We start from the raw sequence: 13,201 nt of genomic DNA, 5'->3' as shown, positions 1-13,201 counted from the left end.
TACCCTAAGAGCTAAAAGAAGACCCTTAGACAGAAAGAGTTCTGCTTCTTCAGTTCTTTAGAAACAAGCTCAAGAGTGACTCTAGTGCATAAGAAACCTTTGCAGCAAAAAAATCACATGATCTCAAAAAGTGATATATATTTTTTTTAAACATAGCTGAGAACATCACAGCATGCACCAGAGGCTGAAAGCTAATACCAGACACATTTAAATTAGATATAAGGTGCCTTTAAAAAGAAAAAAAAAAAGTGAGCATGATTAACCACTGCAATGAACTAACAAAGGAAGGCTGCATTCTCCACTTCTAGGCTTCGCATGAAGACAGGATGCCTTTCAGAGGAGTGCTTTAGGCAGACGCAGGTTACTGGGCTAAAAGAACTGGAATGGCTCTAGGGATAGGGAGTTCATGAGTTAACACCCCACCTAGGCCAGCAGTTCACTGTGTCACTTTGGGCAAGTCTTTCATCCTCTCTGTGCCCCAGTTTCTCTCTCTGCAGTGCTGCTGTGGCACTCATTAGCTGTGAGGGTGCTGTGAATGCTCCCTCTAGGTCACTGAAAGCTAAGCAATGCTCCCACGCGCTAACAACCAGCCCTACCCTACCTGGGACTAGGGTGCAGAGCGTGCTCCTGCGAGTCCCTCAGCGCCGCTTCCTCCTGGCACAGTCTAATGCTGATGGGTCTGTATTAGAAATGATAACAGAGAGTCCTTGGCCTTTTTTATCTTTTTGTCTTTTTTCCTTCCCTTCAGCTATTTAGGCCAACTCTGGCTAATCATGCTTTCTAACTTAGACTCAGTCACTGCCATGGCAACCATTTCAACATGCAGCCCATAGGGTACTTCTGAGATGTACAGCCCCTTTGAGAAACACATACACCTTGATGCTTCATGAGAGGCATTAAGAGAGGAGAACTATCATCTGCTATACTGACACATTTTTCTACAGTTTTATCTCTGGCAGTATGAATATCTTCTTTCAGCGCTGAATAAGCGCATCACTTGTTCTATCACCTTTCCCTCCCCCCAAAATAAGTTCTTTAAAAACTGACACAGATTCATGAAGAAGATGAAAAAGAAAGGTGTAAAAAGGGAAATGCATGTGGAAATTCTACTCTCTGGCATTTAAATTCACCATTGTAAGAATGCTGCCAAATTCGTCCTATTTCTGCTTTGAAGGAAATCTTGTTCTGTTCTTTGGAAAAGGAAAAAGCTTTCTGGGCTTTCTTTCTGTTTTTCTCAAGCCCCAGGAGAGAGGTGGCAGCCCTGGAGGCTGGTAGGTGCTGCTCTTCCTCCTTTGCAAAATGGTTCCTATTTTAGAAACGCAGCTGCCCTGCAACAGGCAGAACCAGGCCTGTACTTGTCCAAGCACAGAGTTAGATTTGAACAGCACTGAAAATAGATCTATCTGGAACATTTAGATGCATTTTCCCAATCATCAGCTCTGAGGATCATACTCAGGATCTGTTGTGACTCAGTTTCCTTTCGACTAGTTGTGATGCCTGGTTCTTATACCCAGCTGGTGTGGGAAGGTGCTGCAGTGAGGTGCTACACAGGGGTCAGCCACGCGAGTTATGAACAGAGCATTTATGCTGCTCACGCTTAACATGCTCTTCTCCCATATGCAGCCAGAGAGGAGGCTCTGACTCCCAGCACCAGAGTACACAAAATCTTATTTCACTTCTTTATGTAATTGTGGTAGTTCTGTGGAAGAACCTGATTCCACATCTTGACTATGCATATATGTGTATAGATTTCAAATGCATAATATATACAGCACATGTAGTGTCATGCTGATCCTTATCAGATGTAATTGCACTACCCATGCCCTTCTTCCCATCTTTTCTTCTGTGTTTAAATCACTGTCCATTGTCGACTAGCCAGTAGCCATGTACAAGGCCAGATCCTGCCACTACCACCTGCTTACCATAAGAAAAATGTTCCTGCTACCAGCCGAGGAAGCAAAGAAATCCAGATACACCCACAAACGAATCTCAGTGCACCCAAAATAATTTACCAGTCAGTCCCCCAATCTTAGCCATAGGAGAGCACCTTCAAACAAAATTCTTCACTCCAATATTTTCTCCAGGAACAAAGTCAGGGAGACAAGAGCCAGGCGTCCCCAAGGCAGGCAGATAACTCTCAGCTAGTAGGTAAATAATACACTGTAGTTGCCCTTACCCTGTTTTATTTATGCACTCATACACAAGCATGCACGCTATTTTATAAGCCCTGCATATGCACTTCTCAGCCAAGTATCATTTGTACATGCCCTCTTCCACTGAAAACAAACCCCTGAGAATGCTGTATTTAAGAAACATGCCATGTGTTCAGAAACAAACGACATGTATAATCATCAAATCTCTGATTGTGTATAGACTGCTTGGGGAGACCCATATCCTTAACTGTCTTTTCTAACCATACGAAGAATAATCTGCAACCTAATGTCAAGATAAATGTTGGCAGGAGGAGATATGAAATACAATCAGCTGCTTTTCATCCATGTATTTTAATGCTAATGCATTTCTGTAATTGTATAATAGACACGGGCAGAATATGATAGTCTGTAAGACTGGGAATACCATCTTTATGGCATGTGCATACAATAAGCCTGACTCTTCACTAAGTCAAATTTCTATAAATCACCCAAGTGAATCTGGACTTTCACCAGTGACACTCTCCACTTTTTCAATCTATCCTATTCTGTTGGTGTCTCACTGGTACGTAGATAAGAAGACAGTGTTATCCCCATGTTAGAGAGGGCACAGAGGAACAAAGGCTGGAAATGAAGTTAGAGGAGTCTTGTCCTTCTCATATAAGACACTAGGTAACTTGCCCAACACCTGACAGACTGGCTGCATCTAGACTAGTAGATCAAACTGGTAAACCAGGGCACAAACACAGCAACTCTACCATCCATACATTCAACTGTTAGCACAGTCCAGACAGTTTTGGTCCAGGCCAACTAGCACTCTCCTAAACAGTTCCCAGCACAGTTCAGGAGTTAGCAGGGGCCAGAGATTGTTCCCAATAGGTAGTTTGTTTGTGGCCACATGGTTTTGGAGGCAAGAGAGTTCATCTGTATCACCACGGCCAGAGCAGTGTTATTCAGCCACAGGGCCAGAGAGCAGTTCCTGTCCCTGCCTAGTTTATTAGCGCAAACATAGCCATTATATCCATATGTGACCTAGGCCTGTGCCTTGGGCTTTGGCCCAACCAACCTGACTCTGCTTTGATCAAATCAGGACACATTTCTGCTGGGACCTGAGCCAGACACATAAGGCCTCTCCTCCACTTTGTTTCAGTGTAAAGTCAAACAAGTTAACTTCAGCTACAGATGGCTTAAACTAACATATCTGACTTTGAAAAGGACCAGAGGAGAGGAGTTCATGCAGTCAGCACCACCTCCCAGCTGAGAACTGTACCTGCCCACAGGAGTGTTTCACCGCTGCTTTGCTCCACTGGCAGAAAGCCCATCAGGTTTGCTTAAACCTCTGGTGTCATCTGGGCATACATGAGTCTTAGAAAGGGGAGGAAATGGTGCTATAGCTGCCTGTTTCCCCAGTTGGAGGGCTTTATTTTGACTTCACACCACAGCAAGCAGAAGAGGAGCCTCACAGCGCTGGCATTTCTGTGTCAACATCAAACAGCCCAACCTTTCGTCATGTGGACATCGCACAAGGCCTCATGTCCCCAGGCCCAGCATGCCAGACCACTCTTCAGAGACCAAGGAAGGTTTCTAACACTACCAAGAAGATGCCATAGGCCAGCTGAGGACTTTAATTGCCCGAGTGGGCAGCACATGAAGACAGACCGGGCTCTGACCCAGGCTAAACATGCAATACAGACATACCCCAAGTGAGTCTGTGGCACAGCCAGGAAATAAAGCTAGATTTCCTGAAACCCAGACCAGAATCTTAACCACCAGTCCACCCTTCCTTTCTTCTGTGAATATAAACCAAACCTTTTGATGGCGGGACAGCAGCGACATTCAGTAATTTTGTTTTCACTTGATAAAAACAAAAAGACAAGGGTGCCTGCACAGCTTATCTCCTGCATTCTCTGACAGAGAAATCTGACCTTTTGGAAAGCTGTGTTAGCAATGCAGCCTGTGGAGCAGCTGCAGAAACCTTTCCTATGTGAGAGCCCATTACTGTGACATAGTACCATGGCTGCTGTTCTGCAGTGTGATCCCATCTAAAAGGAAACACAACCCATTTCTCTTCAATAGCCTAGACATCACAGCATCTTCTCTTTACAGCACTAAGCTACGGAAACCTAGAAGTTTACAGACAGTGCAGAAACCTGCATTATGCCTTCTGCTTAATTTCTTTGGATTCCAGTGCTAGGAATTGTCCTGCTTTCCACTGGGATGTAGAAGTGATTAGAAAGAAATTTAACAAATGTTTCTTATATCTACTTGTGAAACATTTAGGTCTTGTTATGTTCCAAGGGAGGGCACTGCCATGGGAGATATATCAGGACTGTTCCAAAAGGGCAATTTCTATGTTCCCAAATAGGTCAGGAGAGATTGCAGACAAAAGCAAACATGGCAAAAATCTGTTTCCAATATTTGTTTGAACTAGAGCAAAGAAATTGCTTGAATAGGTTTTGAACTCCTTTTCTTTTTCCTAATAATGAGCTTTTTATTTTTTTGCAAGCATGCTCCTGGAATGAGAAGTCTCATAGTTTGTGGATATGTTCACACTGGGAACATTCACGTGACCTTTCAGATCACATTCCTCCTATTTATAAGAGTATTAGTCATCCACTTAGAGAGCAGAACTAATACCATGTTTGTTAAATGACTAAATGCACACTATGAATAACCAGTGGTGGGTACTTAAAACCACAGTTATATCCAAGAGCACACAGAGAATCCATAGGCTAGCATATGTTTAGACAAAGCACAAATAATAATACTGTACATAAAATACATCCGAAGGACAGTTTGAAGATAGTTCACGCACAGGAAAAAAGGGCTAAATTCATTGCATAGATTACTTTTCAGAGATAGTTCACCTAGTTATTTAGACATATAGGATACTGGTAACAGTGCATGACAGTTGGAGACTTAAATTTGAGAAAAATCCAGGTAGAACTGCAAGAAGAAGCATCAGTGGATGGCGCATAATTCCCCTCTGTTGGAACTTGGCCATTACACTACAAGAAAATGTGGAGAGTGTTGTACTGCTTTGTCACTGGCAAAACATGAGGCTTAGGAGCTGTGAGTAATGACTAACTTGTTAACTAACATGTTGCTCAACTTAGCTTCAGGGAAAGCACAACACAAACCGTGTGCATTATTAGCCCCAACACGTTTGTGAGTCCCAGCCAAAATAAGTAAACTTTCCATGTCTCAGATCTTACCAGGGCCTCCACCAAACTGCCACAAACAGTATATCAATTCCCGGATCAGGAGAAATGGTACTTCCCAGGTGTTGAGGACTTCCCTGATTTCTGTGTGCAGCAATATCAGCACTTTGGGAAGCATTTGGCAGAAGATAAGTGTATTCAGTGCACTCGGACCACTTTGGTGAAACCATATGAGTGCGCGTATCTGGCAGGGGAAAATCTGCAGGAAAGGAGAGGAAGGGTGAAGGACAAAGAGGTGGGCGGAACAGGAAGAAGAAAAGTACAGGGAGCACCCTGGAGAATGAAGAGAGACAGCAGGCTCATGTGCCCCTCCCTAAAGGAAGCACAAAAGCACTCAGGCTGTGTGAGATCCAGGTTTCTGACAGTAGGATAAATGGAAGTGGGAACATTAGTGCAAGAAATTTATGAGGATTTTGAAAAATGATGTACAAATTACAGGCTGGAACACAGAGAATTAAAGGACTTTGACCTTGAGTTCCCAGCTGTCCCTCAGTTTAGTGTTCATGTCTGATGATGCACACACTGCATTGGATGGTGGTGTGGGAACACTGGGATGCCTGGGTGCACTCCACATTTGGCCAAGCCCCCTTGGATGAAGATGGACGTTATCAGCAGGAGGTGCCTGGTTCTAGTCACATGGCAGTGTCACGGAGCTGCCCTCTGCCAGCAAACCTTCCTAGTGTCAACATGGGAGATAAACGCCACGCCAGAGGCAGCAGCTGAAAGGTAGGGCAGGAACGTGGCAGCTAAAGGTGCAGATATCACTTCCTTATTGCAGTGTCTGTGAATGGTCCTGCCTATGCAATACACAGAATGTTTTGAATGGCAGAGCCCAGGCAGTGAATCATTTTATAATCACTGCTGGTGTGTCCCAGCCTCAGTGCATCATCGAGCCCTCCTTTGGGTCAAGTAATCATCTGAGTATGAATCACCCCTGCACAGGTTTCTCTTAGCATAGGCTGGCATAGTCAGGGAGCAGAGCTGTTTGCAGGCTCTGTGTCAGTCAGATTAATAAAACGTGCTCTGTTTTATCCATGATTCGGGGGGGACCTGCAAGGGTTGGTAGCTGCAGCTTTGCCATACGGACACTGGCAGCATAGAGAGTTTTAGCAGATGATGTGGTCTGTTAGTACCCAGACAAAAGTCTGGCAGCAAACTGCTGACTTCATAAGTTATCGCTGTTCCCTCAAAAACTCCTCAGTTTTTCAAGGTAAAAGGGTTAGTACTTTCCAAGGTTGGAAGAATGTTGCTGGTGAGCCTCGGCCCCCAAATCATAGACTAACTGAGACTAGAAGGGACCTCAGATTATCTGGTCCAAGACCTCACTGAAAGCAACGCTCTGAATGCCCCACTCCTTGTCCTCAGAGTTGGAGCAGCCAACACAGAGGAACAGAAAATCCTGTACAAGCAAAGAGAGCACTTTCACTTGTGGAGCCCAGCTGAGATCAAACAGCTAAAGAGAGAGCATGGAGGGGAAAAACAACCAAAAGAAATAAAAAGGGCAAGAGAGACAGAATAAACTGAGGGAAAAAATAGCAAATCAAGTGGGAGAGAGACACAGCATGTTTGCTTCCTCTGTTGATAAGATGGAGGCTGGAAGGGTGGAGTGTGGACAGTTTTCTCCCAGTCTGCTGCATGTGCACCAAAGTTCCTGTTGCACATAGGAACCACCTCCTGACATCACTGAAACGAAGGAGCAACCAAGGCTGCCACAGCTGGAAGAGGGAACAGACTCCTAGCTCCACCCTGCCTGCACAGTCTTTCCTTGGCAAGCCTCTGAGAGAGGTGGAGGGAAGTGGGACAACCCTCATTCTTGTCCAGGCCAGATGGGGAAAAGACTGACCAGGTCTCACCCCCACCCTGTTGCAAATGATCAAATAATAATAGTATTTAGCACTTCCATAATTAACTCTGCACTCTGGTATCAAAGACACAGCTAAATTGGAAGTCATTAAGGTTGTTATAATGAGCTTCAGTGGATTCTCTCAACTGGAGGCATTACTTAGCCAGTCCTCGTTTTCGTGGTTAAATCTGAATAAGCACTATGCATTGAGGTGAGGCTCAAGATGAGACACTTCTGCATAAAGGCTGTCTCCTGCTTGCAAAGGCAGAATCAGTGTCATTATGCATCATGTTTTACCAGACTTCAAAATGCTAAGGAAGGTAAGTCACGTTAAAACTGACTCCACCTAGAACCTGTAAGAGCTGCCAGACTATTCCCATGGACTGGCACTTGGGGAAGATCTGCAAAGATCTCCTGCACATGGTAGTTGTTTCTCAGCAGCCCCTATTCTGGTCAGTAGAGCCCATGCTTTTCACTAGTCAAAGGAAGCAACCACCACAAGTTCTGCACTGCAGGTGTCAATTTAGCAGGAATCCTTTCTCCTTTTAGTAAAGAGGAAGGGGCAAAAGGCCAGCTGCTCTGGGGAGCACCTCACATAAGGAATAGGAGAACAGGGGAGGCCTAGTGAAGGTGCTGGGAAAGTCCTAGGCTACTGGTCTGAGTGAAGAGAGGTTGGGGGGGGGGGGGCATGTAGATGTAAGGCTGCCCTGGACTGGACACTGCTGGGGCTGGTGAGCAGAATCATGCCCTGAGCTGAGTGGAGAACAGAGTGCTGCTGATCCGGGGTCTATTTTTAGCTTTGCTGAAGACTTCTTTGTATGGCCTGTAAGTAAGAAAGAATTAAGTACCCATTTAATTGTGGGTACCTCAGCTCCCTGTCCATAAAATGCAAATAAAGGTACTTAATTTCTCCCATTTTTGTTTGTCATTTATGTTTGGGCTGTGAATCCCTTTGGAGAACATCAAGGGCTTCAAGGCATACCTGTGTCATTAATAATAATGTGCCCTTTTTGGCATTAAAGTAAGAGGAAATGTAAGCACACAGAAGAAACTCATTTTGCATTTTCTTATGTTCAAAAAAGGAACAAAAAGATAATAGAATGTAATACAGGAATGATGGAAAACCTGGCTTTGACCAAGAGCAAAGGTAAAATCACTACAGCTGGCTCAGTGTAACAGAAAAGATTTAACAGAGTTATCAACATTTCAGCCTTCTCAGGAACCTGAATATAGAAATATGTTAAAAGCAGCACTACATAGCCGAAATACTGCCTGAATAAAAAAGTGTTACTGTTGGACAAAATTGTTATTTTGAATACCATGAAAGTTCTTCTAGCCAAGCATGAGCACAGGCTTCTGTTTATTTGTTGGTGACCAGCTCCTGTCGACACTACAAATAAATACAATCAAGGAAGAGAATCTAACCCTGCGTTGCCAACCCCCAAAACAGATAAAATGCTAATGTATTTGTGACCTAACTCTATTCAATCCATCCCCCAGAAACAGGTAAAAACACAAGGTTTGGACAAGACCCAAACAAGCTTCAGCCATTTTGAGATACAGTTAAGACACAAAGCTGCATCTCTACTTCAAGATAAACTAGCTGTTATAAAAAGCACTGAGAAGCAATGATATTCCCTGAGCTCTTGTTATATTTACAGTGTAAAGGAGTTCCCACCGTTATTTCCTTAATTAGCACAAATAGGCTGAAACCTTCTCCATGCTGAAATCAGGCCATCGGCCACTAAAAAGTTTATCTAACTACACGTCCAAATCTACCCCATGCTGAACCAACATGTTTCAATGCAGTAATCAGTATCCAGATTATAACATGGCTTTGTCATGCATCCAGTTGCTGAAACAGATTTTGATGTCCCAATACAAAACTTGTTTGCCTTGCAGTTAGCAAATATGAAAAGTGCCAATACATACAGTCGATGTTTTCAAAGTGCTGGGATTGTGTTCTGGCATAAACTGGATCATTTTGACCAATGCATGAATTTATAAACATGAGCCAGTTGATTAGAGAAATAACATAATTTGAATGCCAGATTCTAATCTTGTTACTCTGAAATAAATATGGAATAACTCATTTGGCATCCAGTAACTTACTTTGGTTTCACCCTAGAGTGACCAAGGCCACAGTTATCTCTTTACACAGTTTGATCCAAGTTTAGTCCTGTCAAGAGTAGCAAGACAAGATCATATTATAATATGATCACACAGCAGTCAAATGGAAAAGACAACATTCCAATACAGCAAATACTGTAGTACCAGCCCTAGGGAAAAGTTTACCTTATGTCAGGTAGGGCTTAAGTGTGTGAACCTGAGCTTTGTTCTTGAGACAATTATTGCTTTGTTGGTAATGCAGCTGGCAGGACTAGCTTTAAATGCAATTTATGCCTGGCCAGCTCAGTGCTAATTCTGAGTGAAAGCTGTCCCAGCTAAGCTGTTTCCTCCCAGTCAAGGCAGCCAATTTTCCGAGACTGGATCAGTGAGGTAGTTGCCTGCTGCATGCACAGTCCACCGTAGTGTGCTGGTGTGACTGGTTTGACCCATCATCCCACGTTCTAGTTGTCCCTACAGTAGCACATCCCACAGCGTGCTGCACTATGGGTTGATGCTCTTGGTACGCGTCTTCCAGGAATTCACCTCCCTTGTTACTGGTCTGCCGCATCACTGCCCAGACTTTCCCAGAATTACTTGGCAGAGACATAGCCAGACAGCATGGCAGGTAGCCCGGCCAACATAGCTGCTGCTTGGAAAATCTGCCCTGTGGACGTAAGCTGAGCACCTTACTGGTCACCCACTATAACACTTTTAGCTGAATACAAGGTCACAGTTGTGAGAGTAACATGAATGTGTCTTTGATGACACTGACATAAATTACCCATAGTTTCTTGCCAAAAAATAAAGAATGACAGAATGCGGTGCCCCATGAAAAACAAATTAGATCTCATTTTATGTCCCTTTACCCTTAGAAAAAGGCTTTGAATGTCACTGAATTCTGACTTTGTGATACTCACCCGAAATGAACCAAACCAGGATGACAGCTATGTTTGTAGCTTGCCCTGTTGAACTGTTTTCTTTCCTGAATTTTATTTCAGGCCATTCATTTATTCATTTTAATAATTGTTCTCCAGTACCACAGAGCAGCTTTAAGACACAAACACTCATCAGACGCTTCAAATTTTCCTTTGGCATTGTCAGTAAAAGCACATCCTCTAAATCTATCGCAACTGAATGGGGCTCCTCCCAAGCTAGTGGGGCCAGAGGGAGAAATAAAGAGTGAGCCAGTCCTGTGATGTACTGAGCACTTGCAACTGCCTTTGACTCCAGTTTGAGGTACAGACAGCCAAACCCCTGTAAGAGCAGGTTAGACACTTCAAAACATTGGGTCTCTAACCAACTCAAAGTGCCTGTTGCGGAAAGAAAATAGCTGTTCCTGTGTGCTTGCACAGGAAGGACAAGAAAAAGTAAAAGTTCTCTCACCTGGTAAGACTGCACCCTTGACTCATGTTGCCACTAAACAACCTTACTTTCCTGGAGAGATAGGGAGGGATGGGGTGAAAGCAACTCTGGAAGAATGAATTTATTGATGCTGCACTGGGCTGAAATCTGAAACCACTGAGCCTGTGGACCTTGAGAGAGCAAATCACCCAACCCAGCCAGTTAGAATTCAATAATGCAAACTAAGTCAAGCACAGTTTCCTCTTCCTAACCCCGCTCCTTCTCTCTGAAAGATATTTTGCATGTTTCAACCAAATGAAAACAGCAATCTAGACAGGAAGAAAGCTTGCTGACTCCAGGCTGTATGTTGGCACAAGCCAGAAGGAGGTAAATCAGACAAGGTGCAGATATTCAACTCATTCAGGAAGGCTTCTCCGTTGTGCTAAAGTAGCAGCAAAAAAGCCATTCACCCAAAGAGTGACACACCTTTGCCTCCCACTGAACTCAATACAAAACACAATTGCTCATTTACAGAACAGAACCCCCTGAGCCTAATCTCATTTACACTGGCTTTACACGGGTTTCACTGCCTCCTTTGGAGATAGCCCCACTGGTGTACTGAGACCAAACCTGACTCAGTCAGCACCTCTGAGCGCTACCAATGTCTATGTCTTTCTTCACCAACAAAATGCCAATCTCAAAACAGTTAGAAAGCTGTTTTTCCTCTCCCTTGGTTACTTTCCACTGAAGATACAGTTTAAGAAGTGCAAAACAGGAGGGCATAGATGGCTTGGAGCCTGCAGACCCCCATTGGAAATGAGGTAATTCCATAAGCACCACGCTCAGCACATACTGCACTTGAGCTGGCATTGGTGTCTTCCTATTTTCTAGTCCATGCCACGAGAGCAAAAAAGAAGTTTCAGCCCATGTGTTGCTGGACACCCAGATTTTAGTTTGCTGATGGAAGGCCAACAGGACTTATCCTGATCATTAGCTGGCCAGGCCATTCACTGAAGATTTAGAAAGTGCTAAGAAGGAAAATGCCCAAGATCGAAGGCTGGAGAGGAGTCTCACCACATTCTTCACCCTGCAGAAAACGCTGTGACCACGGAACATGCCATACCATGCCACACAGAGGAAATCTCCATCCCAGCCATTGTATGATACTGTCCTGTGGTACAAGCCTGGAGCAAGAATGTAGTGCGTAAGTCCCAGATAGCCTTGGAGGCAGGATTACTCATTTATTTATCACAAAATTCAGATGAGGTCGTGCTACTTATACTGCTGTAGGACAAGGAGGAGAGACAGACCGACTTTTTGTATTCCAGGAGACTTGTTTCAGCAACTGATGACATATGGGGACAGGATTCTCCAAATTTCCTCAAGAATATGAAATCATATGTCCACATACATCATTAGTTCTCCAGCCACCATTCCTCAACCTAGGCAAGTGCTATTTAAACACCTAGGCTTTCTATATCTCTCTCTCTGCTAGTTCTTTGCATTGGCCCTTGCCCTCTGCATTCTCTGCACTTTGGGAAACGATGACTTTCCATTAAAGCTGGCTGAGCTGGTTCTGCTCTTCCCCAAAGACTATGTGTGTCCAGAGCCAGGGTCTTGAGTTACATATCTCAAAGAAATGAGTAGCTTACACAGGTGAAATTAGGTAGAGGTAATGGAAACATACTCCTGTCCAGTATCTGAGGAGTTTCTATGCACTACATTGCTCGTGCCTGCTAGCTTACAGATGCCCTACAAGCTAAGGATACTCCAGCTGACTTGCTTTTTCATGCCACTCTTGCATGCCTCTGAAAGCATCTCTCCTTTTGGTCACATGGCAGCAAGTACTGACTTGCTTACACACACTTGTGTTACTCGTGACTGCGCTAAACACATGCTGTACAGGTGAGCCCTGCAACACTGTCTATGGATACAGAGCCACCACTCCACCCACACTGTCACGTTTTTCTTAAGTGTAACCCCAGGTACAGCCCTATGCAGTGCCTTGCCACTTTCAGAAGAAAGCTTGCTCATCCTCTCCTCCATCCCTTTGAGCTCAGCAATCAGGAATACAGAGGAAAACTCTAGACCATTTAAGCTTGAGATGAGCAAACAACCAGCCCACACTCCGTCCAGCAGCGCGAATGCTAGGTTATGTGAGGACATGCCAGCAGAGCCTACATGCCATTGCAGGGTTATGAGCACTTCAGATCTGAGTCTACTCAGGAGACTGAAATATAAACAGTACTTTTCTGGGAGGAGCGGCTCGCATGCAAATACTCCCCCATCTTAGTCACAGGTTAAAATAAATAAATAAACAAACCCATACTAATCTTGCAGCTGGCTTGCTCGTAGCCATGTGACTGGTGTCAGCCTTTGCCCTGAGGTGAAATATGGACCCAAATGCTGGCTCCTGGCTTTGCATTGCTCCAATGGCACACGCTGGATGCAAGACAGCCCCTAACTAGGATGGTGTGGACTATCCCTTGCAGCATCAGGGAACACCCACCTGGCAGATAGCAGAGCCCAGATGCATA

General features: G+C 44.3%; 1 long non-coding RNA gene across 1 annotated transcript in view; it reads right to left on the bottom strand.

Annotated features, from left to right (window-relative positions):
* The window catches only part of LOC112988948 (uncharacterized), a 57,921-nt gene extending 47,124 nt beyond the window's left edge, over window positions 1–10,797 (bottom strand). The window contains exon 1 of the long non-coding RNA XR_003260665.2: window positions 10,707–10,797. This is a non-coding gene — a long non-coding RNA (uncharacterized LOC112988948). The remainder of the gene's footprint in view (window positions 1–10,706) is intronic.
* Window positions 10,798–13,201: the final 2,404 nt, after the last annotated feature.

This window comes from Dromaius novaehollandiae, chromosome 3 (genome assembly GCF_036370855.1).
Source record: "Dromaius novaehollandiae isolate bDroNov1 chromosome 3, bDroNov1.hap1, whole genome shotgun sequence".
Classification (NCBI taxonomy): domain Eukaryota; kingdom Metazoa; phylum Chordata; class Aves; order Casuariiformes; family Dromaiidae; genus Dromaius; species Dromaius novaehollandiae.
The sequence above is the reverse complement of the archived record's forward strand: the minus strand, read 5'-3'. Positions and strand labels throughout refer to the sequence as shown.